Raw genomic sequence first — 26,728 nt, forward strand, 5'->3', positions numbered from 1 at the left:
GAAAAAGAGAAGTTGCGGGCAAAGAAATAGGTGAAGATGAAGCTGCGGAGTACAAAGTTGCTAATTAGCCAACATCACGTGGATTGCACGTGTTTATGCGACGCTTAATGCTGTCTAGAGTATACTGGACGACAAAAAGCGTCGTCAATTAGCGGAAACTAATTTTTTCCACCAACGCTCATAGTCTAGCGTCGAGCTCCTGGCGTCCAAAAACCATGGTTTTTGTAGTAGTGACACTTGGAGTCCTAAACTTGTTCTTGTTCGGTTCGGGAGCAGCTAGGGAAGGCACGCTTCGAATGTATGCATCCTAAATTATGCTAATTGTTATGTGGCAATTAATTTGGATTCCTGGCTTTATGGTTTTTCCGCATGAAATATATATATGCTTTATATGTATCATAACGTAACAGTGGTATCAGAGCCTCTAATAAATTCCATAATAAATTATAGTTAACATGGTTAAATTTTATAAATTTGCAATGAATTAAAGGGTTGATTAATTTCGTTTTTTGTAATTAATTGCAAATTCGTGCGATTATTTAATTATATGTTCGCAGAATTTTCGGCAGTTTAATCAATAATGGTCGGAATCGTATATATTTATACTGAATTTAGCATGTAAACGGCGTTTTAAAATTTTGACTAAAATCAAAGATTTGATGCCGAACCCATAATTCCTAAATTCGAAGCCTAACTATGACTTTTCAGAGGTTTTAGTTTTTCGAACACAAAATTTGTAATTTTTAAGATGTTAAATTAAATGTTTGCGATTCTTGTTTGTAAATCTTGAATCTATGATTGACCTACTGTATATGTTTAACAATTTTAATGCCTAAGCTTGTTAATTATACAACCTAATTTGTAATTGTAATTAATTTGTTGAAATTCGAATAATTTAAAATTTGATTTGATTTTCATAAATAATTGACAATTTAATAAGGAATCCATGATTAAAAACCACCATAAAATTTGTTAAATTGGAAAATTTTAAATTTTGATGATCTAAATTTGAATCCATGAAAATAAGCTTGATCGGAAATTAATTTGAATAATAAATTTTCGATTTTTCGCCCTAAATTTATGAAATTAATATGATTTATTAATTCGTCTATAAATTTAAATTAAAAAGTTTTGATTTTTATAAAATCCGTTCACGATTCTTGCACGCACAAAGCAATGGACGCTAAGTGTTACCCTTAAGGGGTGTTTTATAGTGCGAGCATGCGACGACGAGCAAGGGAGCTCGTCGCCCATGCGGTACATATGCAGCGAGCAAGCATGTGGCACGCGAGCACAAGGCAGTAGCACTGCCTTGCGTCAAGTGCTGCGACGTGCATGGGCGGATGGGGCGAGAGGCAAGGCACCAGTGAGACGAGGCATGCGCGCAGGGAGCGAGAGCTGGCTCGACCAGCGAGCGCTGCCCCCCACACAGCGAGTGCTGCCTCGCCCAGCAAGCAATGCTACGACACAACGAGTAAGCTACTGCGCGCAAGCTTGGCTTGCTTGGCTTGCTGCGTTTGCGCGTGGCAGCTCGTGCCTTGCTGTGCAATCACTCGAGTGGGGCGATGCTGCCTCGTGGACTCGACGGGGCATGGGCGCAAGCCCATGACCTCGTCTTGACCCGATTGATACGCTTTAATTTAATTTTTAATTTTCAGTTGAAAAACGATTTTAACTAAATTTAAAACTCGTAATTTAATTTTTTCTCGGAATTTAATTTTGAATAATTTAATTATTATAAATTTTATTTATACTAATTATTTTACTAAAATTAAAACCTTGATTAAATTTAAATTAATTAATTTAATAAACAGAAAATAAATTAAAGGTTTCAAATAATAATTTATATGAGCTTTAAATTTTAATTAAATTTGTATGTTTTCAGTTGGACTAGGAAATACAATTTTATGTTTAAAATTAGTAAAGCATGTCAATTTCTTGGTTTCAGTGGGAGCGTTTTAGTCATAAACTCTTGATTAGGTCTACATTCCTTTAAGGTTAAAACAACTCGATCAGAATTAATAATGATTGAATAATTTATAGATTATTGGAAGCCTTGATTAATTGCTGCAAATATTTATGTGATGCATAATATGTTCTACTAACCAGCTATGTGGGCCATTCATTGATAAATGAATGGATGAATGGTATATTGTAACTGTACTGTTTTGCAGGTTATGGAAAGTGACTAGTATGGCCCAAATAGGATAGAAAACTAGTATTCGGGCCTGGGCGTTGCCCCGGGTTAATACACGGATAAAAATTTAAAATAAATGCAAATACTCCATAATTATTAAATTGTCATTTATTATATTTTGTTATGAAAAGATGACATATAATTTGATTTGGATTAGTGGTTAAATGTTTGGTTAACAAATTAGAGGTCACGGGTTCAAGACTTGTACCACACATATTTATCATTTTTAAATAATAGTGTAATTGTGTATGACATGGAACATTAAAGTGAGATTAGTGTGAGTTCCACGTGGCACATAAGCTTGCTTATCAACGCCTTTTAATATATAGTATAGATATGGTCTGCGTACCATTAATTTGAATGTAAAGTTGGTCTAATGCACCAAAGTTTTTAATTTAAATATGGTTTGCGTACCATCAAATAGTTGTAATTAGTTTCGTTTATAGCTTATACTATTTCAAGAAAATGGCGCCTCCCATGGTGAAATTCAAGACGGAGTTTCCAATCCATTTTCAAGACGGAGTTTGAAGTTGAAGCTTCAAGATGAAGTCGGGCCATACTAGATCACATTTATATCTTATGCATGCTTTAAGTTATTTGTTGCTTTAAATATGTCTTAATTATGCATGAGATTGTGGCTTGATTATGTTGCATGATTAAGGATTTTAGTTCACTTAAAATCTAACCAACATAGTAAGAGCCTTAAGTTCCAAACTTTTAAAAAATTGAGTTAAAAGGTGCCATGCCAAAATAACACTTACTTGGATAACCTTTACATCAATCTTAGTAATAGTTTTCCGCCATAGCGAGGTGTTACTTATTGATCCTAAAGGGGTAAGGTACACAAATAATTGTGAGTACATGTTAGTTTTGGTGAAATTCAACGATATAAGTAAGGAGTCCTTTTATGTCGTGGCAAATGAGATAGGTTTACCTAATAAGCTCTTAGACGTACCTATCAACCAAGAGTAGTTTCTAGACTATTAGCAAAGGATTTGCTTACCTAAAATATTTTAGAATTGAGTCTAAATACATAATGTGCTTAATTCTTCAATGATTTAAGGATCTTGGATTCATTTTATTCACACCTGCCGGAACAATAAACTCGAATAAAATGCTAATGTCTTGTATAAAATTGCATGATTGCTTTAATTTTCATGTTATTATATTACTCATGATAAATGTTTAGACTTTGCATGCTTCAATGTATGTTTTAATTATTGTTTATAATTAAATATCTTGCACTGCAATAAATACTTTTTGAAAGGTAACAGTAAATTTCCTCGATTGGTAGTGAATCCAAGAACGATTCGCGGAAATGAGAGAAAGTGAGCAATTTAAAATGTACGTTTCTTTTATCGACTTTTATGGTTGTTTTCGAGTATCAAAGTCGAATGGCAAACCGATTGGTGCTTGTGAATTCAAAATACAATGTAGTTTTGAGATCATAAAGCATTGAGTTTAAACGCTCAGCTTTACCAATGGTTAACAACCCAATATATTTGTCCATTTAATTCTCGAATGAGTCTAGTCCCTAGACATTCGAATAGATCGATGCTTAGAGAACTTTAGAAGCTTCTGGTAAGATCATCTAGTTGAAACAGAATATTCAACATAAACAAAATGGTAAGAAATTTGTTGGGGTGACATTGGACATGTCTAAACAAAGTATAAAAGTCAAAACTAGAGAAGTCAATTCTTAAGACGCCATGGCTAGAGAAGTCAATTCATTTTTGCGCGTTTCTCTCTCTAGTTTTTCTCTCCTGCTCTACAGTGACGCCATGGCTAGAAAAGCTAGAGCTCGGACGAAAGCAACAACATCGAACCAGGAACACACTAATAGTCAATCAAAGGGACCTTCTGCGAAGATACTGGATGATCTTAGCCATGAAATGGAAGCTCTGGACCCCTTGATTATCGATACCCAGATTGTTGGAGATGGAGGTTTTGGTGAAATTCTATCACCAACTGCTGTGCTGAATGATCTGCAACTTCAATCAGCAACGAGGAGGTCGTTCTCGGAGTGGTTGTCTTCCATTCATCGCGTTCAACCCCAATCCCTTGGGTGGATGAGATTGAAGGTAACGCTACGAACTTCAAATTCGGGGAAATTAGGGGGGATTTGAATGCTGATTTTGAGAATGTAGCTAATAATAATCAAGCTAGTACAATCAATTCTTCTGTTAATGCGAATGATTCTTCAATTCCATTGAACCCGATAAACTCAGAAACAGAGGATTGTGTTACGATTGAGATGGAGGATATACAGGAGGAGGTCGATTATTGGAATTCGGCTGTCATGCTGTATGTGGTAGGTGCTAATCCACCAAGTCATGTCATGGAGGGATTTGTTCGAAGAATTTGGAGGAATAAGGGGGTGGATAAGGTGGTGTTGGCTGCGAAAGGGGTTTACCTGGTTCGATTCACCACCATGGATAGGAGGGATGAAGTGTTGGCTTCTACCAAATCTTTTTTTGATAGTAAACCTGTAGTGCTGAAACCTTGGACTCAGGATATGGATTTCACCAAAGAAGATCTGCGTTCTGTTCCCATTTGGGTAAAGCTGCATCAGTTGGCATTCAAGTACTGGGGTGAGGAGAGTTTGAGAAAGATTGTTGGGCAACTGGGGGTGATGAAACATGTGGATAGTGCCACTGCTAAGAGAGATAAACTTCAATTTGCAAGGGTTCAGATTGAAGTCATGGTGGAGCAATCTTTCCTGATGTAATTAAGTTCATTAATGAAAGGAGGGAACAAATGGAGGTGAGAGTGGAGTATGAATGGAGACCTGTTGTGTGTGCTCATTGTAAAGGTGTTTGCCATGAAGTGGCTAAATGCAAGAAAATCACTGGCAGGAGGGTGTGGGTTCCAAGGCAGATTGTATCTACAATCATACCTAGTGGGAACACTGGGATGGTAAAGGATAACACACCTGATAATGCTGCTAATACTGATAGTGATACTACTGAGACATTCACTACTGTGTCTAATCCAAGTAGGAGAGTCTTGGCAAGACCTGTGGGGGTCAATACTGTTAACCAATTCCAAGCTTTAGATGAAGATCTGAGTGTTAGGAGTGTTATGGGGGATATCAACCAAGTTCATGCAGCTGGAGGAGGGAACTCTTCTGGATGCAATGGATAGGGTCTTTTGCTGGAATGTGAGGGGGATCAACACCACCAAAAAGGAAAATGAGGTGAAAGCTATGTTTAACTCTCATGGTGCTGGTGTTGTTGGCCTCCTGGAAACCAAGGTGCCCAGTGCTAAACTTGGGGCCTTGTATGTGAATATGTTTAGTGGATGGTGTTTCACTTCTAATAGTAGTATGTGTAAAGGGGGGAGGGTTATTGTGGCCTGGAATCCCAATTCTTTCAATCTGTCTGTGTTGGGTATGTCTAGCCAAATGATCCATTGTAGGGTGTGTCCAAGGGGGGCAAATACTGAATTTCTGTGTTCTTTCATTTATGCTTTTAACCAGAATTCTGGGAGAGAGGTACTATGGAAGGATTTGTGTGATATTGGTGCTAAATGTGATAGGCCTTGGGTCATCATGGGGGATTTTAACTGTGTATTGAATGTGGATGAGAGAGTGGGGTCCCCTGTGAGACATCAGGAGATGGTGGACTTTAGGAATTGTGTGAATGCTTGTGGAGTGGAGGATATCAAAGTTGTAGGGCATTTTTTTACATGGAGTAATAAGCAAGCTGGTGATGCCAGGGTGTTCTCCAAAATTGATAGAGTAATGGCAAATGACTTGTGGATTCAATTGTTTCCAAGTACAGTAGCCGAGTTTCTATCTGAAGGACTCTTTGACCATTGCCCTATGGTGATTTCTGTTTATCCTACTCAAAATGCCAAGAAGCCATTTAGATATTTTGATATGTGGAAAATGGCTGATGGATATGCAGATCTGGTGGAACAAAATTGGAGGATAGCTGATACTGGTACTTTGATGTACAAAGTGGTTCTGAAGCTGAAAAGAATGAAAGGTGTTTTTAGGAAATTGAACAAGGATGGCTTCAATGACATCCATGTGGCAGACCTGAGAGCTCTCACTGAGTTACAGCAGATTCAAAAAGAGTTACATGATCACCCAGGTGATAGTGACCTTGCTGATAAGGAAATTGATGCAACAAATAAGTACAGAGTCACACATGCAGCATATCTGTCTTACTTGAGACAAAAAGCAAAGGAGATGTGGATTAAAGAAGGGGATGAAAACAGTGCCTATTTTCATAAAAGTATTCGAGCTAGAGCAATGCACAATACTGTCTACTCTATCCATGATATGCATGGTAATTGGGTGAATCAAGCTGATGCAGTTAACAATGCTTTCCTTGAGTACTATCAAGTGTTACTGGGGTCTGTTAGCTCTCACAAAAGTAAGATTTTATCTGATGTTGTCAGTGTTGGCCCTGTACTAGATCAGCTACAAGGGCAAAGCCTAATTCTGGCCTTCACTGGGGATGATGTAAAGAATGCCATGTTTTCTATTGATGGTGATAAAGCTCCTGGACCTGATGGTTTTGGTAGCCACTTTTTCAAAGAAAATTGGCACATTGTTGGTGGAGATATTACTGCTGCTGTGGTTGACTTTTTCAGAGCTGGTAAGTTATTAAAGGAAATCAATGCTACTACCATAACTTTGATCCCCAAAACCAAGTGTTCATCCAGTGTAACTAAATTTAGACCCATCTCTTGTTGCAATGCTATATACAAATGCATCACCAAAATGATTTGTGAGAGAATGAGAGGTGTTCTTCCTGGGTTAATTGCTGAAAACCGGGGAGCTTTTGTCCATGGGAGGTTCATTATGCATAACATCATGATGTGCCAGGAAATAGTTAGACAGTATGGTAGGAAGAATGTTACTCCCAGCTGCCTAATTAAGTTGGATATGCAGAAGGCCTATGTTACCATAGAATGAGATTTTCTACAGGAAATGCTCACTGGTCTGGGTTTCCCTAATCAGTTTGTTGATTGGATTATGACTTGTGTTACTACACCCAAGTTCTCTCTTATGCTGAATGGCTCATCCCATGGGTTCTTTGCTTCAAGAAGGGGGCTTAGACAGGGTGACCCACTGTCACCCTTACTATTTGTAGTTTGTATGGAATACCTTTCCAGAATTCTGTTAAAACTGGGACAGGAGAGTGACTTCAAGTTTCATCCTAGGTGCAAATCAACAAGACTCACCCATTTGTGTTTTGCTGATGACCTTATTCTCTGTTGCAAGGGGGAGCTAGCCTCCATTTCTATGCTTCTGCAGTGCTTCAAATTGTTCTCAGACACTTCTAGTTTGAAGTCTAATGTTCAAAAATCAGCTATTTATTGTGTTGGCATGCAGCAAGGAGTGATAGACCAAGTTGTTGAGCTGTCTGGTTTCACAATTGGTTCTTTTCCTTTCAGATACTTGGGTGTCCCAATCTACTTCAAGAGAATAACTAATGCTGATTGTGAATGCCTTGTGGACAAAATGCTGGCCAGAATCAAAATCTGGAGTTCTAGAAATCTCTCTTTTGCTGGAAGGATTACTCTGATTAATGCTGTGCTTATGAGCATTCACTCTTACTGGGCTCAGGTGTTTGTGTTGCCTAAACACGTGTTACACACAGTGGAGTCAATCTGTAGAGCCTTCCTATGGCAAGGTACCTATTTTAGCTCTAAACCAGGATATGTAGCTTGGGGAAGAGTGTGTTCTGAGAAGAAAGAAGGGGGGTTAGGGATCAGAAATGTTCATATATGGAATATTGCTGCACTGGGGAAGTATGTTTGGGCTATTGCTAAAAAACAGGATTCCTTGTGGGTGAGATGGGTTAATGCCATCTATATTAAAGGGGGGAATTGGTGGGAGTATCAGCCAAGGGCTGATAGTGGTTGGTATTGGAGAAAGATTTTGTGAAGTTAAGGACACTTTAAAACTGCATTATGATGAGAATGCTATATGTGCTATGCCTTTTTATTCAGTAAAAAAGGTCTATCAGCAATTACTTCAGCACACTCAGCATATATCTTGTTGTAGTGCAGTCTGGAATAGATCATCTATTCCAAAAACCAGAGTCATTTGCTGGTTGATGTTGCAAGGTAGACTTCAGACAAGAACCAGATTATGTAAGTTTGGGGTGTGTGATACTACAAGTTGCCTTTTCTGTGACAACCATGAGGAGACTCATGTGCATCTGTTTTTTGACTGTCTATACAGTAGGAAGTGTCTTTTGGAGGTTAAACAATGGCTGGGAATTCCAGTGAACATTGTTAGATATATGGCTTTGATGAGATGGATACACTGAAAAAGTAGAGGATGCAAGTTTCAGAAGCATGTCATGTATGCTGCTATTAATGCAACAGTTTACACAATATGGAGAGCTAGAAATGAGGTTCTTTGGAACCAAAAGCTTCCTACTGTGACTCATACAGTTAGATTTGTACAGCAAAGTGTAATAGATAGAATGCAGCAATTAGGGATTCCCAGAATCAGTAGTAGAGTTGAGGATTGGTGGCAGAGTAAAATGCTTGTATAGTTTGGGACACTCACATGACTGCTGTCATGTTTTTTGGTAGGGGATGAGCTCTCTGAAAGCTTATCCTAGGTTGTAAATTGGTTCAACTTTTTTGCTAATGAAGCTAATCTTACTTATCAAAAAAAAAAAAAATTCTTAAGACTATAAGAAAGGGTACAAGAAATAGGAAAATAAGGAACAAATGAAAGGAATTTAAAATTTCGTTTCTACCTAAAAGTTAATGTTTAAAGAGAAGTGACCTAGCAATCAAAATACAATGTAGTTTTGAGATCATAAAGCATTGAGTTTAAACGCTCAGCTTTACCAATGGTTAACAACCTAATATCTTTGTCCATTTAATTCTCGAATGAGTCTAGTCCCTAGACATTCGAATAGATCGATGCTTAGAGAACTTTAGAAGCTTTTGGTAAGATCATCTAGTTGAAGCAAATCAACATAAATTAAATGGTAAGAACTTTGTTGGAGTGACATTGGACATGTCTAACAAAGTATAAAAGTCAACACTAGAGAAGTCAATTCTTAAGACTATAAGAAAGGGTACAAGAAATAGGAAAACAGGGAAAAAGTGAAAGGAACTTACAAATCCGTTTATACCAATAAGTTTATGTTTAAAGAAAAAGTAACCTAGCAATCAAACTTCCTTGGTATCATATACCTTGAGGTTCTTACTTCATTAATGACTCAAACAATGGAAGCTAGGCTACACAAACGACCTACAAGTGGGAAATGAAGCATGGCATTGCTACATTAGTTGTAGGGTCATCTAGTTTGTTTTAAGTCCTTTCAAGGCTGGAACTTAATGGCTATTTTGTTCCATAATCAACATACCTAAATTTCTGCTTCAAACACAGAAAGACTCACATTCAAGAAAAACAAAAACAATGTTTGTTTGTTTATTTGAATGAAATGGTTATTTACGGGTTCAGTCATGTATGCTTGATTAAAACAAACAACTCTTTAACAAGAAGAACTTTACTAGGTTCAAATAAATCCCTTGATTTGAGTTCCAATAATCTTTGGCATTGTTGCTTAGACCATATCAACAAGTTAACATTCAAAATCTCTATTTTGATGGCATTTTGAAAGTTGATTGATTTCTAGATCATTCAAGACAAGTTAGTCTTACTTGTTGAAAGTAACAAAAGATATGAACTATTGTTAGAATGCCTAGACAATAGAGTTAAAAGCTAAAGAAAGATTTTATGACTTTATTATTTCACATGGATTTGAGTGAATATAGGTTTATTTACTCAAAGTGATATAAGTTTGAATCTGTTTGGCTAGTTCAAAGATTCAGAAGTATAAAATCCACATGGCAAGAAATCATAAAAATCTAGGTTAGATCATGACGATGATTACTTTAAGACCAAAAATGATCATCAATGACTGTGTGTGCACGATCTAGCTCCATAAGATATGGCATATCTAAGTTGGAATGATCGAAGTCAATTAGTACTTGATTCGATCAATGATGAATCATAAATACTTTTCCTATAATTTCTAAAATAAAATGCTCAACTACCACCAAACTAAACCAAATTCGTCAAAGCTATTGAAAAGTAATTTCAGAATATCTTTTCAATAATATATATATCTAAAGAGTTGCTAAACTCAGTGGGAGCTTAGTGTTTGTCATTCGACAAACTAAGGCCTAAGTATAGGTATATGTTTCATTGTGATTTATTCAAATGAGACACAAGGGTATTGTTTCTACCACTGATTTTTGAGAATATAATGTTTGTTTGCTCGAATTAATGTCCTTTTGAAGATTCGTTTCCAAAATGACAAGTGGGAGAAAATAGACCTCGAAAGTCTTCGAGGCGAACAACAAACATAAACAGACATTCCAGAGGCTTTTAGAAGTTCTTCAGAAAATCCGAACACTTATTCTTTAAGGACTTTAGAAGTGGATTTAAAGAATAGACATCTCTTAGAAGACTTTACAAGTGCTTCAAGGAGGACAGAATATTCAAAGGACTTTCCAGTGTTCAAGTGTGTGTTGATATTCTATTGTTTGATGTTCTATACCCAAGTAGGCATAGAGTTCAGGTCACTGAAACTATGAGATTCTTCTATTAGATAGTGAAGAAACCTACAACTTGCAGTCAAACTACTATCATGTAGATTAATGAGTTTGTGACTTATAAGAAAGCTATGACGAAACCCAGATTCCCTAAAATGGGTAGAGGCCATATATAGATTCAAATGTTTTAAATGGTTACAGGCCATAAAACATACTCAATGTTTTGATGGCAAAATTAAAATTTTGTTGATTTTCAAGAATGGTTTACATATATTGGTTGCAAATTGGTTTTAAGGATGAAAACTATCAAACATGAAATTGTGTTGTCACGCAAATCTAGATTAGTTGTTAAAGGTTACAAGAAAATTCGCGATATGGATTGTGTTCAAACCTCATGCATAATCATAATGCTCAAATCTATAAATCAAGCGATGATTGCATATTGGTACATAAGGAAATTGGATGACAAAACCTATTCCTCAATAAATTGTTGGAAGAAACTACGTACATGGCATGTCATAGGATTTGTGGATCCAAATAAATGCTTGAAAAGGAAAGCTAGCTTATAAAATCTAAGTATGGATTTAAGCAAGCAATTGGGAATTGGAATTGTATTTTAGTGAAGCTAATAAGTATTTTAGTTTCATAAAATGTACATGATTCTTATAGATATATAAGAATTTTAGTGGGAGTACGTAAAACTTAATTGGTCCTATGTGTATCACACACATATCTCTCTATTATGAAATAACATTCAAATGCTAATGACTTAGATTTGAAATCATTCATCAATGATGGACCAAGGCGAAACTTAGTACATACTGGGTATTAAGATCTATACCCAAAAGATCTTAGAACATTGTTTTGGATTAAGTAATGGCATTTACTAAATCAAACATGAAAGACTCCATTGGAGATATTCGACTCATTTGAATAAATCTAAGTAAAGAATGTTTGAACTATGTATAAGCATTTACTAAGTTAAACATCAAAGAATCTAATGAGATTTTTTACCTATATTATATGTCAAAGAATTTAGCTGGATTCAGTATCTACTGAAATTGGATAGCTAAAGTTACATGAATAGAATTCTATTGGGAATTATTCTGCAAAAGAATTTATCATGTATAATATAATATAAGGATCGCCAAAAATGTATCGTATGGCTTTAGGCATGACGAACATATACCAATCTCTATTGTTCCAAGTAAAGATCAACTAGATTGAGATCAAGAAAAACTTATGGTACTTGAAAAGGAGCATAGGAATAGTTCTTGATTCAAGGAAATAAAGATATGCTATATATCAATGCTACACGCATACACACTGGCAAAGGATCAAGCAAGATCCCTTTGGAGTTAACCGTTGGCAAGGACGAGCTACAACGCATCGCATGGATTGAATACCATGAGTTGTTGCGTGAGAAATTAAATATTAATTTCTCTGTTCTAAGATACACCCGGAAAGTATTCTGCATATCCGTGAACTTCTTGGATAAGCAAATCCAAACAAAGCATCACTAGCAACCTATACAATTGAAGTACAATACTTATTGCCTAAGAAGCAATGAAAAAGAGTTGTTTATGTTAAAGAGTTCTTCACTGAACTTGGGTGGATCACATGTATGCTCACTTGATGGTTCTTCATTACAGAATGTGTAGAACCACTATCGTAGAAAGAAAGACTAGATCACAAAATAAACATACTCAAAAGATCTTATCATCCTATCTTGAAAAACATTCGATGAAAAGGATATTGAGATTGGAAAAGCATGAGAACTAAACCTATGCAACAAGTGAGAAACAACACTCACATTGTGGCACTGGAAATCAAGCATAGCTTTGAATTCCATTAATTGTTTTAAAGATGGGTTAGAGGCCCATGCTTGTAAAACATTGGGGTTGAACATTTATCATATATGAAATGTATTTTCATATTCCATTTAATCTTGGTTTAGTATTAAATGATGAGTCCTTTCAATTTGACGATATATTCAAGATAGACTGTCAGTACCAGTCCTGTGACAAAGAAATGTCTATCAAGTGAACTTGAATGTCAAAAGTTGAAAAAGGTCCCTGGTCGGAAGTTTTCTATAAAGGTGGACGCATAGAAAACGCTAGACGACTAGAATGCAAGATGACTAGTAGTTTTGTTTTCTTGAACTATGTGGACATGGCAATGTCGCAATCATTTGCATAGATACTTACTTTGAGAAGACTAGTATCGGACAGACCTATGAAACTTTACTGTAAGAGATGAAAATCTAACATAAGTAAATTTCATTACATTATTAGACACTAATCCTCAATACCTGAGTGATTTGAGATTATTTGTTTGAGAACTACTTACTTTGACGTTGTCAACCGTCGCACCGTAAAAGGAGACTATAACGGCAATGCTCAGGTAATCACCTATCAAACGAAGTCTAACCTCAAGATCATAAGATTGGGATTGTCCTCCCATAAATCGGGATGAGATGCTGAGAGTTGTACAAGGCCACTCGGAGAGCTAGAAGCTGTAAAATGCATGGCCGTGCTCAGATGAATCGTAGGCTATGATTATCTGTTTATTTGATCAGTTGAACTGTGAAACCGAGAAATACCTCTGGACATAATAAGGATGACTACTTTTACCTTATGTTCATGAGCAAGCATCAATCGACAAAGGAATTAGGCAATGCACACTTGTCCCTAAGGACAAGTGGGAGACTGAAAGAAATAATGTTCTTGGTCCAAGTATGCATTCAATGCTAAGTCTAATAAATGCGTTTTAGTATTAATTAATTATGCAAGTTAATAATTCAGTGAGATCAAGTGAGCTGAATGCCTAGCTAGAGGCCGCTTCAGTTCGAGTGGAATTAAAAATATTAATCCACAGCTTACTCTTGACTGAACCCGTAGGGTCAAACAAATAGGTAGTGAATGGATCAAGTATTTAAGTGAATTAAATACTCTATTTATGAATATTCGGAATCGACGAATCTCGTTTCCAGTGGGAGCTGAAATCGTTAAAAGGCAAAATATGAATACTCCGAAAATGATGATATTGCCGGAAACGGAAATATGGATCGTAACAGAAATATAAATATTATCCAAGTCGTAGATGTTCCCGGAAACGGAAACATGGTACGTATCGGAGAATATTATTGGAAATAGAAATATTGCCGGAATCGGAAATATTGCCGGAAACGGAAATATTACCGGAATCGGAAATATTGTCGGAATTGAAAATAAATTCCGGAATCGGAAATATTAAACATTTGTTTGAATCGGAAATAAATTCCGGAATTGAAAATATTAAATATTGTTCGAATTGGAAATGAATTCCGGAATCGAAAAACGAATCGGAAGCGCGACGTACGAAACGATCGACGAATGAGCTTGCTAGACGCAAGGCCCATCACGAAGCCAGGCCCGCGCCTAGCGAAGCCCGCGTGCAGCGAGCAGCAAGCCAAGCGATGTGAGGTTATGATACATATAAAGGAATATAAATCATGCGGAAATAACCATAAATGCCAGGATTCCAAATTAATTGCCACATAACAATTAGCATAATTAGGATGCATACTCTTTGTAGCGTGCCCTCCCTTGCTGCGCCCGAACCGAACAAGAACAAGTCTTTAGGACTCCAAGTGTCGTCCCTCCGTAGAAAGTCCACAGCACGTCCGGATCCGCCTTAAGATTGACCAACTAGAATCGCCCTTAAGGTACTAAAATATTCGGCTATTATGGGCAAGTGTATGACTGAATTTTTGCTCAAATTCTTACATTTGAATACTTGAAAAAACTTTTTAAATTATGAGCCTTGATCTCATATTTATAGGCCATGGAATAAGTAGTCGAATCCTACTAGGATACGAATTAATTAAATTAGAATCCTAGTAGAACTCTTATTTAATTAATTTATCTTTTAGGATTAGGAATTTAATCATTAAACGAATACTATACGCTATAGGTTTCGTATGTGAACACAAACACACACGCACGAACAACAGCCCACGAGGGACGCCATGCGCGCGCGCGCGAAGCCCACGAGCTGCCTGCCCCCTTTGGCGCGCGCTGGGCCTGCCTTGTGGTGGGCCTAACGCAGCCTTGGGCAGGGCGTGTTTGTGGCGCGCGATTGCCTTGCTGGACGCGGGCCTGGCTGTAACACCCTAATAATTCCTTGATTTTATAAAAACATTTTCCAACTTAAAATAAAGGAATTACTAAAGTATTGCCGCCACCGTGATAACGGTTAAGGCTAGTACCAGAATTACGCAGCGGAATTAAATGTCAACTAACTTTTAAAAACATAATTAATGAAATATTGAGGCCTCCTACAATTCGGAACCATAACGGCCCAAAATCCCAAACATAAATAGTTCAAATATTTCAAACATAATTAAAAATAAAGTTAAATAGTTTTAAAGTACGAAAACATGCAACTCTCTCGATCATCCCAAGCCACATGATTTCCGATCTACCAACCTGCTATTTTATTCTACTCCCCATCAATGCAAGTGCAAATGATAGATCATCATAGGGTCATTAAGGCAAAGGCCATGACCAGAACACACAAAGCATGTAGTCAGCAAAAGCTGAGTACTTACAAGCATAGAGTAAATGAAATTAAAACATGCATCACTCACTAAGTACTAATTGTTAGGTTATGATACATATGACAAAACATAAATCATGTGGAAAAACCATAAAGCCAAGAAACATATTATGTACACATAATCATTTAGCATAGTTTAGATGCATACACTTTGTAGCGTGCCTTCCCTAGCTGCGCCCGAACCGAACAAGAACAAGTCTTTAGGACTCCAAATGTCGTCCCTCCGTAGATAGTGCACAGCACGTCCGGATCCGCCTTAAGCTTGACCAACTAGAATCGCCCTTAAGGTTGCTTAGGAATTTCGGCTATTTAGGTGCAAGTGTTTGGCTGATTTTGCTTAAAAACCTTACCTTTGGATACTTCAATTGTATCTATAAATTGTGACCCTAGGCACCTATTTATAGAGATATGGAAAAGGAATTATAATCCTACTAGGATGTGGATTTACTAATTAGAATCCTATTTGAACTCTAAATAATAAATTTAATCTATTTGGATTAGGATTTAATCTTTGCACGAATTCCGATAGGATTAGGATTCGTCACGAACACGAGCGCCGTATGGCCACGAGCATCGCACCACCCGTGCAGGCCTTGCGGCCCACACGAGCAGTCGCTGCTCGCAGCCCACGAGTGCGCTCAGCGCGCGCGCGCCAAGGCCTTGCTGGGCCTGGCCTTGCGCTGGGCCTGGCGATGCTGTGGCAGCTCCGTGTTGGGCGCTCGGCTTGCTCGGCGTGGGGCTGGCTTCGTGCTGGGACTTCGTCTAGCAAGCCTCGTCCGATGCTAATTCGTACGATGCGCTTCCGATTAAATTCCCGGTTCCGGAATTCTTTTCCGATACGAACAATATTTAATATTTCCGATTCCGGAATTGATTTCCGTTTCGTACAAATATTTAATATTTCCGTTTAAGGAATTATTTTCTGATTCCGATAATATTTTCCGATTCTGACAATATTTCCGTTTCCGACAATATTTCCGATTCTGGCAATATTTCCATTTCCGATAATATTTTCCGATACGTACCATGTTTCCGTTTCTGGCAACATCTACGACTTGGATAATATTTATATTTCCGATACGATCCATATTTCCGTTTTCGGCAATATCATCGTTTCCGGAGTATTCATTTCTTGCTTGTGACGATCTCAGCTCCCACTGAAACCAAGATCCGTCGATTTTTGAATATCCATAGATGGAGTATTTAATTCCATTAAGTACTTGATCCGTTTACGTACTATTTGTGTGACCCTACGGGTTCAGTCAAGAGTAAGCTGTAGATTAATATCATTAATTCCACTTGAACTGAAGCGGCCTCTAGCTAGGCATTCAGCTCACTTGATCTCACTGAATTATTATCTTGCCAATTAATACTTAACCACATTTATTAGACTTAATATTAAATGCATACTTGGACCAAGGGCATTATTTCCTTCACTAATTAATCATGCAAAAGCCATTTAATAATAAACCATCACTCGTGAATACAAGACTCGACTCTTGACTCGACTCTTGACTCACAATTTAATTAGAATAAGCTTCGAACGGGCCAAAAGAAAGTTCCATAAAGGAAAGGTGATGGGAGCCAACCATACACCAAAGAATAAATAATAAAATCGGGCCATACCGAGTGTCGGGCCATACCGACGGAATTCCTGCGCATAATATAAATGAAACAACGTCTTGTATCATTAGTAGGAGTACGAGCTTTCCGGCAAGACTCCCCCCATTGTTCATACTCAAGGTATATACGTTCCAAGAGTTTTGAAGCTTGTTCTGGTTGCAGTTTACGTTTATTAATATTTTATTTAAAGGAGAACTCAAGACTCGACAACATGCATACATACAATTAATAAACAACAACCAAAACAATCTTATTTTAATTACTTTAGGACTTGTGATCAACAAGGCAAGACACTTGTGATATTACTACCATGTTCCTCCTCACCAAAGTGAGACTCCACATCATGCACATTAACATGAGGGTTGTGTCCTTGCACGACAAATCCTAATTCATTTCATACATAATATTCCCTACTGAACCCTACATGTGCGGTGGCTTACGTGAGCTAACCCTTCACATGTGGTAAAATAAATAGTACAACGAGGTACGAATAATTGGCTCAAAGTATGCTAGACATCCCATACAATAGCATACAAATAAATAATCCATCCCTTGCATGTGAAATAAACCATACATGCAAAAATATTGAACAACATGATTGACAATGAAATCCATACTCATAATAATTTCAACATGCTTGTTCAACCAACAATTCAATAATCCCAATAATATTAATCCACATGATCGTTCACCAAAACATATATGAATCCACATAATATAATTCACATCATCAACAATAGTGTAATGTCATTGACAAAAGGTGTGGTCGCCCTAGACTTTTACGTACCTTGAATACCTAAGCGTAGGGGCCACTTTGCAACTACGAGCACTCAACTAGAAATCACCTCCTATCATCAAAATAATGAAACTTAAATTATTTCCATGTTCATTAAATTTCCAGCAACTTTATAAAAATTAAAACCTCCTTTAAACTTTAGAATTCAATCGTTTTTCAATAATGCAATCGTCTCAATTTGCAAAATCAATCCCTAGTACAAAAACATACTTTTTCCGCCTTAAAAATCAATAAAAATCAACACTTTAAACCTTTATTCAAAACTAAAAATATAATTGATTATCATAATTAAAATCATCACCTAATTATGCTAATCAATTGACTCATTAGGTCTAGGTTAAAACCATAACTTGAAAATCCCAATAAAACTAGTTCAATATCACAAAAATCAATGCTTTATTAAATAAACAAATCTGAAAATTCATCCTTTAATAATTAAAACAAACCTAATGAATCACAACACACAAATCCTCAAACCACAGTATTCATAACCGGTTCCCAGCATTTTAATTACTCAAAACAATATTAATATAATAATTTAAAATACGGAATTTGAATAGAATAGGTAAGGAAGAAGAGAATTATACCAATCCGGCCTATAGCACGGAACAACCACGAATTTAATGTGATTGGGCGAAAAGAATTGAATAACGAACGAACAACACACACAAACACACACACACACGACCGTGTGTGTGCGCGCAGCAAGGGCGACGAGCAGCGACGGGCGCGAGCGGGGAGAGGGGCGCGCGCGCGCTGGGCGCGAAGGAGAGCGAGAGGGCGAGCGGGGCGCAGCGCTGTGCGCGAGGGCACGAGCGAGAGAGAGAGAGAGGGGAAGCAGGGGTGTGCACGAGCACACGAGCAAGGGGCGAGCAGGGGTGTGCACGAGCACACGAGCAACGGGCGAGCAGGGCACAGCAGCAGCGCACGAGTGCTCGCTGCGGCTGCGGGCAAGAGAGGAGAGGCGAGGGAGAGTGTGTGGGCGAGGGCGGTCGAGCACGAAGGCTCGAGGCACGAGCCGTGCGGGTGCCGAGCAAAGAGAGGGAGAGAGGAGTGTTGGGCAAGCAAAGTAAAATAGGGTTTATGAATTTTAGGGGCTCATTTAATGATGGGGGAGTCCTATTTATAAGCTCCCTAATCCCTTGATGGGCTAGACTAAAGAAATTAGAATTGGGCTTAGGGAATTAAATGATTGGGGTAGCTTAGGATTTAATTTAAACTCTTTGGATTGGGCTCGATTAATAAAACGAATTGGACTTTTTATTTAAAACCCGAAGCTTTAAAAATCATTTGCAACTCATTTAATTTCCCGACTCAAGAATTAAATTCGTTTCGTAATTAATTAAAATAATAAATATTCTAATTAATTAAAATACATTAATAAAATACATTTAAATATTGTTTAAATGCTTTATAAATCGAGGTATCACACTGGCTTCGCGCTGGGCCTTCGTCTAGCAAGCTCGTCCGATGCTAATTCGTACGACGCGCTTCCGATTAATTTCCCGATTCCGGAATTCATTTCCGATACGAACAATATATAACATTTCCGATTCCGGAATTAATTTCCGTCTCGAACAAATATTTAATATTTCCGTTTCCGAAATTATTTTCCGATTCCGATAATATTTCCGATTCTGACAATATTTCCGTTTCCGGCAATATTTCCGATTCCGGTAATGTTTCCATTTCCGATAATATTTTCCGATACGTACCATGTTTCCGTTTCCGGCAACATCTACGACTTGGATAATATTTATATTTCCGATACCATCCATATTTCGGTTTCCGGGAACATCATCGTTTCCGGAGTATTCATTTCTTTGCCTTTGACGATCTCAGCTCTCACTGAAACCAAGATGCGTTGATTCCGAATATTGATTAGATAGAGTATTTAATGCCATTAAATACTTGATCCATTTACGTACTATTTGTGTGACCCTACGGGTTCAGTCAAGAGTAAGTTGTGGATTAATATCATTAATCCACTTGAACTGAAGCGGCCTATGATTCAGTCGAGTTAATTAAAAGCTAGGCATAAAGTTCACTTGATCTCACTGAATTATTAACTTGTATAATTAATACTGAACCACATTTATTAGACTTATCATTAAATGCATACTTGGACCAAGGGCATTATATCCTTCAGTCTCCCACTTGTCCTTAGGGACAAGTGTGCATTTCCTATTTCCTTTGTCACTCGATGTTTGCTCTTGAACATAAGGTAAGAGTTGTCATCCTTATTATGTCCAGAGGTGTTTCTCGGTTTCAGAGTTCAACTGATCAAATAGACAGATAATCATAGCCTATGATTCATCTGAGCACGGCCATGCATTTTTACAGTTTCTAGCTCTTCGAGTGGCCTTGTACAACTTTCAGCATCTCATCCCGATTTATGGGAGGACAATCCCAATCTTGCGATCTTGAGATTAGAATTCGTTTGATAGGTGATTATCTGAGCGTTGCCTTTATAGCCTCCTTTTACGGTGCGATGGTTGACAACGTCAAAGTAAGCAGTTCTCAAACAAGTAATCTCAAATCACTCAGGTATTGAGGATTAGTGTCGAATAATTTTAATGAAATTTACTTATGACTGATTTTCATCTCTTACAGTAAAGTTTCATAGGTCAGTCCGATACTAGTCTTCCTAAAGTAAGTATCTATGCAAATGATTGCGACATTGCCATGTCCACACAGTTCAAGAAACAGAACTACTAGTCATCTTGCATTCTAGTCGTCTAACGTTTTCTATGCGTCCATATTTATAGAAAACTCCGACCAGGGACCATTTTCAACTTTTGACATTCAAGTTCATTTGATAGACATTTCTTAGTCACAGGACTGGTCCTCACAGTCTATCTTGAATATATCATCAAATTGAAGGGACTCATCATTTAATACTAAACCAAGATTAAATGGAATATGAAAATAAATTTCATATATGATAAATGTTCAACCCCGATGTTTTACAACCATGGGCCTCGAACCCATCTATAAAACAGTTCATGGAATTCATAGCTATGCTTGATTTCCAGTGCTACAATGTGAGTGTTGCTTCTCACTTGTTGCATAGGTTTAGTTATCATGCTTTGCCAATCTTAATATCCTTTTTATCGAATGTTCTTCAAGATATGATGATAAGATCTTTTGAGTATGTTTATTTTGTGATCTACTCTTGTTACAATAGTGGTTCTACACATTTTGCAATGAAGAACCATCAAGCCAACAGACATGTGATCTACCCAAGTTCAGTGAAGAACTCTTTAACATAAACAACCATGTTTTATTGCTTCTTAGGTAATAATTACTTTTACTTCAATTGTATAGGTTGCTAGTGATGCTTTGGTTGGATTTACTTATCCAAGCAGTTCACAGATATGTGGAAGACTTTCCGGCTGTATCTTAGAACATAGAAATTAATATTTAATTTCCCACGCAACAACTAATGGTCTCCAATCCATGTTACCATTTCAAAACACGATGCTCTTTAGCTCGTCCCTGCCAATGGTTAACTTCAAAGGGATCTTGCTTGATCCTTTGCCAGTGTTTATGCGTGTAGCATCAATTTTCAGCATATCTTTATTTCCTTGAATCAATAACTATTCCTATGTACCTTTTTAAGTACCATAAGTTTTTCTTGATCTCAATCTAGTTGATCTTTACTTAGACCAATAGAGATTGGTATATTTTCTTCATGCCTAAAGCCATACGGTACATTTTTGGCGATCCTTATATTATATCATACATGATAAATTCTTTTGCAGAATAATTCCCAATTGAATTCTATCCATGTAACTTTAGCTCATTCAGTTTCAGTAGATACTGAATCCAGCTAAATTCTTTGACATATAATATAGGTGAAGAATCTCATTAGATTCTTTGATGTTTAACTTAGTAAATTGCTTATACATAGTTCAAACATTCATTACTTAGATTTATTCACATGGGTCGAATATCTCCAATGGAGTCTTTCGTGTTTAATTTAGTAAATGTCATTACTTAATCTAAAACAATATTATAAGATCTTTGTAAATAGATCTTAATACCCAGTATGTACTAAGTTTCGCCTTTGTCCATCATTGATGATTAATTTAAAATCTAAGTCATTAGCATTTGAATGTTATTTCACAATAGAGAGATATGTGCGTGATACACATAGGACCAATTTAGTTTTAGGTACTCCCACTAAACTTCTTATATATCTATAAGAATCATGTACATTTTATGAAACTAAAATATTTATTAACTTCACTAAAATACAGTTCTAACTCCGAATTGTTTGCTTAAATTTGTACTTAGATAAGCTAGCTTTTTCTTTTCAAGCATTTATTTGGATCCACAAATCCTATGACATGCCATGTACATAGTTTATTCCAACATTTGATTGAGGAATACGTTTTGTCATCCAATTGCCATATGTACCAATATGCAATCATTGCTTGATTTATAGACTTGAGCATTTCGATTATGCATGAGGTTTCAACACAATCCATGCCATGAATTTGCTTGTAACCTTTTAGAAACTAATCTAGCTTTGTGTGTGAACACAATTCCATGTTTTGATGGTTTTTATCCTTAAAACCAATTTGCAACCAATAGAAGTAAATCATTCTTGCAAATCAACAAACTTTCAATTTTGTCATCAAAACATTGGTTATGTTTTATGGCCTTTAACCATCTAAAACATTTGAGTCTATATATGGCCTCTAACCATTTTAGGGAATCTAGGTTTCGTCATAGCTTTCTTACAAGTTCACAAACTCATTAATCTACATGATAATAGTTTGACTGTAATTTGTAGGTTTCTTCACTATCTAATAGAAGAATTGCATAGCTTCAGTGACCTGAACTCCATGCCTACTAGGGTATAGAACATTAAACAATAGAATATCAATAGCCACTTGTTAGTCTTTTGAATATTCTGTTCTCCTTGAAGCACTTGTAAAGTCTTCTAAGAGATGTCTATTCTTTAAAGCCACTTCTAAAGTCCTCAAAGAATAAGTGTTCGGATTTTCTGAAGAACTTCGAAAAGCCTTCGGAATGTTCGTTTATGTTTGTTGTTCGCCTCGAAGACTTTCGAGGTCTATTTTCTCCCACTTGTCATTTTGGAAACGAATCTCCAAAAGGACATTATTTCGAGCAAACAAACATTATGTTCTAAAAAATTCGTGGTAGAAACAATACCCTTGTGTCTCATTTGAATAAATCACAATGAAACATATATCTATACTTGGGCCTTAGTTTGTCGAATGACAAACACTAAGCTCCCACTGAGTTTAGGAACTCTTTAGATATATTATGAAAAGAAATTCTGAAATTACTTTTCAATACCTTTGACGAATTTGGTTTAGTTAAGTGGTAGTTGAGAATTTTGTTTTAGAAATTATAGGAAAAGTTTTTATGATTCATCATTGATCGAATCAAGTACTAATTGACTTCGATCATTCCAACGTAGATATGCCATATCTTATGGATCTCGATCGTGAAATTACAACGCACAATCATTGATGATCATATTTGGTCTTAAAGTAATCATCGTCATGATCTAACCTAGATCTTTATGATTTCTTGCCAAGTGGATTTTATACTTCTGAATCTTTGAACTAGCCAAACAAATTCAAATTTATATCACTTTGAGTAAATAAATCCATATTAACTCAAATCTAGGTGAAATAATAAAGTCATAAAATCTTTCTTTAGCTTTGAACTCTATTGTCTAGGTGTTCTAAAAATAGTTCATATCTTTTGTTACTTTCAACAAGTAAGACTAGCTCGTCTTGAAAGATCTAGAAATCAATCAACTTTCAAAATTCCATCAAAATAGAGATTTTGAATGTTAACTTGTTCATATGGTCTAAGCAACAATGCCAAAGATTAGTGGAATTCAAATCAAGAGATTGATTTGAACCTAGTAAAGTTCTTATTGTTAAAGAGTTGTTTGTTTTAATCAAGCATATTGACTCAACCTGTAAATGACCATTTCAAACAAACAAAAATTGTTTTTGTTTTTCTTGAATGTGAGTCTTTATGTGTTGAAAACATAAATTTAGGTATGCTGATTGTGGAACAAAATAGCCATTAAGTTCCAGCCTTGAAAGGACTTAAAAACAAACTAGATGACCCTACAACTAATGTAGCAATGCCATGCTTCATTTCCCACTTGTAGGTCATTAGTGTAGCCTAGCTTCCATTGTTTGAGTTATTACCGAAGTAAGAACCTCAAGCGGTATATGATACCAAGGAAGTTTGATTGCTAGGTCACTTCTCTTTAAACATTAACTTTTAGGTAGAAACGGAATTGTAAATTCCTTTCATTTGTTCCTTGTTTTCCTATTTCTTGTACCCTTTCTTATAGTCTTAAGAATTGACTTCTCTAGTGTTGACTTTTATACTTTGTTTAGACATGTCCAATGTCACTCCAACAAATTTCTTACCATTTTGTTTATGTTGAATATTCTGTTTCAACTAGATGATCTTACCAGAAGCTTCTAAAGTTCTCTAAGCATCGATCTATTCGATTGTCTAGGGACTAGACTCATTCGAGAATTAAATGGAAAAAGATATTAGGTTGTTAACGATTGGTAAAGCTGAGCGTTTAAACTCAATGCTTTATGATCTCAAAACTACATTGTATTTTGAATTCACAAGCACCAATTGGTTTTCCACTCGACTTTGATATTCGAAAACAACCATAAAAGTCGCTATAAGAAACGTACATTTTAAATTGCTCATCTTTTCTCATTTCCGTGAATCGTTCTTGGATTCACTACCAATCGAGGAAATTTACTGTTACCTTTCTAAAAGGGTTTATTGCAGTACAAGATATTTAATTATAACCAATAATTAAAACATACATTGAAGCATGCAAAGTCTAAACATTTATCATGAGTAATAACTTGAAAATTAAAGCAATCATGCAATTCAAACAAGTTATTAGCATTTTATTCGATTTTATTGTTCCGGCAGGTGTGAATAAAATGATTCCAAGATCCTTAAATCATTGAAGAATTAAGCACATTATGTATTTAGACTCATTTCTAAAATATTTTAGGTAAGCAAAGCCTTTGCTAATAATCTAGAAACTACGCTTGGTTGATAGATACGTCTAAGAACTTATTAGGTAAACCTATCGCATTTGCCACGACATAAAAGGACTCCTTACTTATATCGTTGAGTTTCACCAAAACTAACATGTACTCACAATTATTTGTGTACCTTACCCCTTTCGAATCAATAAGTAACGCCTCGCTATGGCGGAAAACTATTACTAAGATTGATATAAAGGTTATCCAAGTAAGTGTTATTTTGGCATGGCACCTTTTAACTCAATTTTAAAGTTTGGAACTTAAGGCTCTTACTATGTTGGTTAGATTTTAAGTGAACTAAAATCCTTAATCATGCAACATAATCAAGCCACAATCTCATGCATAATTAAGACATATTTAAAGCAATAAATAACTTAAAACATGCATAAGATATTAATGTGATCTAGTATGGCCCGACTTCATCTTGAAGCTTCAACTTCAAAGTTCGTCTTGAAAATGGATTGGAAACTCCGTCTTGAATTTCACCATGGGAGGCGCCATTTTCTTCAAAATGGATAAGCTATAATTAAACTAATTACAACTATTTGATGGTACGCGGACCATATTTAAAAGCTATAAAATTTGGTACTTTAGACCAATATTACATTCAAATTAATGGTACGCATACCATATTTTCTATCCTATTTGGGCCATACTAGTCACTTTCATTAACCTGCAAAACAGTACATATACAATATATACGATTTACCCATTCATTATCATGAATGGCCCACATAGCTAGTTAGTAAAACACATGTTATGCATCACATAAATATTTGCAGCAATTAATCAAGGGCACCAATAATCTACCAATTATTTAGTCCTTATTAATTCTAATCAAGTTGTTTTAACCTTAAAGGATTAGAGACCTAATCAAGAGTTTATGACTAAAGTCTCCCACTTAAACCAATAACTTTATATGCTTTACTAATTTTAAACATAAAAATGTATTTCTAGTCTAACCGGAAACATACAAGTTTAATTAAAACTTAAAGCTCATATAAAATTATAATTGAATCCGCTTTTAATTTATTTTCAGTTGAATTAAACAATTAAATTTAAATTAATTCAAGGTTTTAATTTTAGTAAAATAATTAGTATAACTTAAAATTTACAATAATTATAATAATCAAAATTAAATTCCGAGAAAACAATTTAAATTATTAATTTTAAAGTTAATTAAAATCATTTCCGAACTGAAAATCTAAAATTAAAGTCAAAACGTATCAATTGTAACAAGACGAGGCACTTGGGCTTGCCCAAGCCCCGTCGAGTGCACGAGGCAGCAGCGCCCCTCGACTGATCGCTCGGCATGCATGACTAGCAGCAGCCACGCGCAAACGCAGGAAGCCAAGCCACGCTTGCGCGCAGCCTGCTCGCCCTCTTCGCATCGCAGCAGCTGCCTGGCGAGGCATCGCTCCCTGCACGCGAGCCATCACTCGCTACGCGAGCCAGCGCTCGCTGGCGAGGCAGTGCGCGATGTGGCGCAGCACGCTCGCTGGCGAAGCAGTGCGCGCTGTGGCGCAGCACGCTCGCTGCGCACACGCGACTGCTCGCTCATGCCTTGCCTTGTCGCCCATCGCCCATCGCACAGCACACACGGCCAGCACCAATGCCTCGCGCGCGCGCCATGCTTTGTTGCTCGCTGCATTCGTACCACACGAGCGACGAGCTCCCTTGCTCGTCGTCGCGTGCCCGCACTATACAACACCCCTTAAGGGTAACACGTAGCGTACATTGCTTTGTGCGTGCAACTTTTATAAGCGTTTTTCATAAAATTTTAAAATTTTTAATTCAAAATTAATGACAAATTAATAAATCATATTAATTTCATAATTTTAGGGCGAAAAATCGAAAATTTATTAATCAATTAATTTCCGATTA

Source organism: Spinacia oleracea, chromosome 2 (genome assembly GCF_020520425.1).
Source record: "Spinacia oleracea cultivar Varoflay chromosome 2, BTI_SOV_V1, whole genome shotgun sequence".
Taxonomy (NCBI): Eukaryota; Viridiplantae; Streptophyta; class Magnoliopsida; order Caryophyllales; family Amaranthaceae; genus Spinacia; species Spinacia oleracea.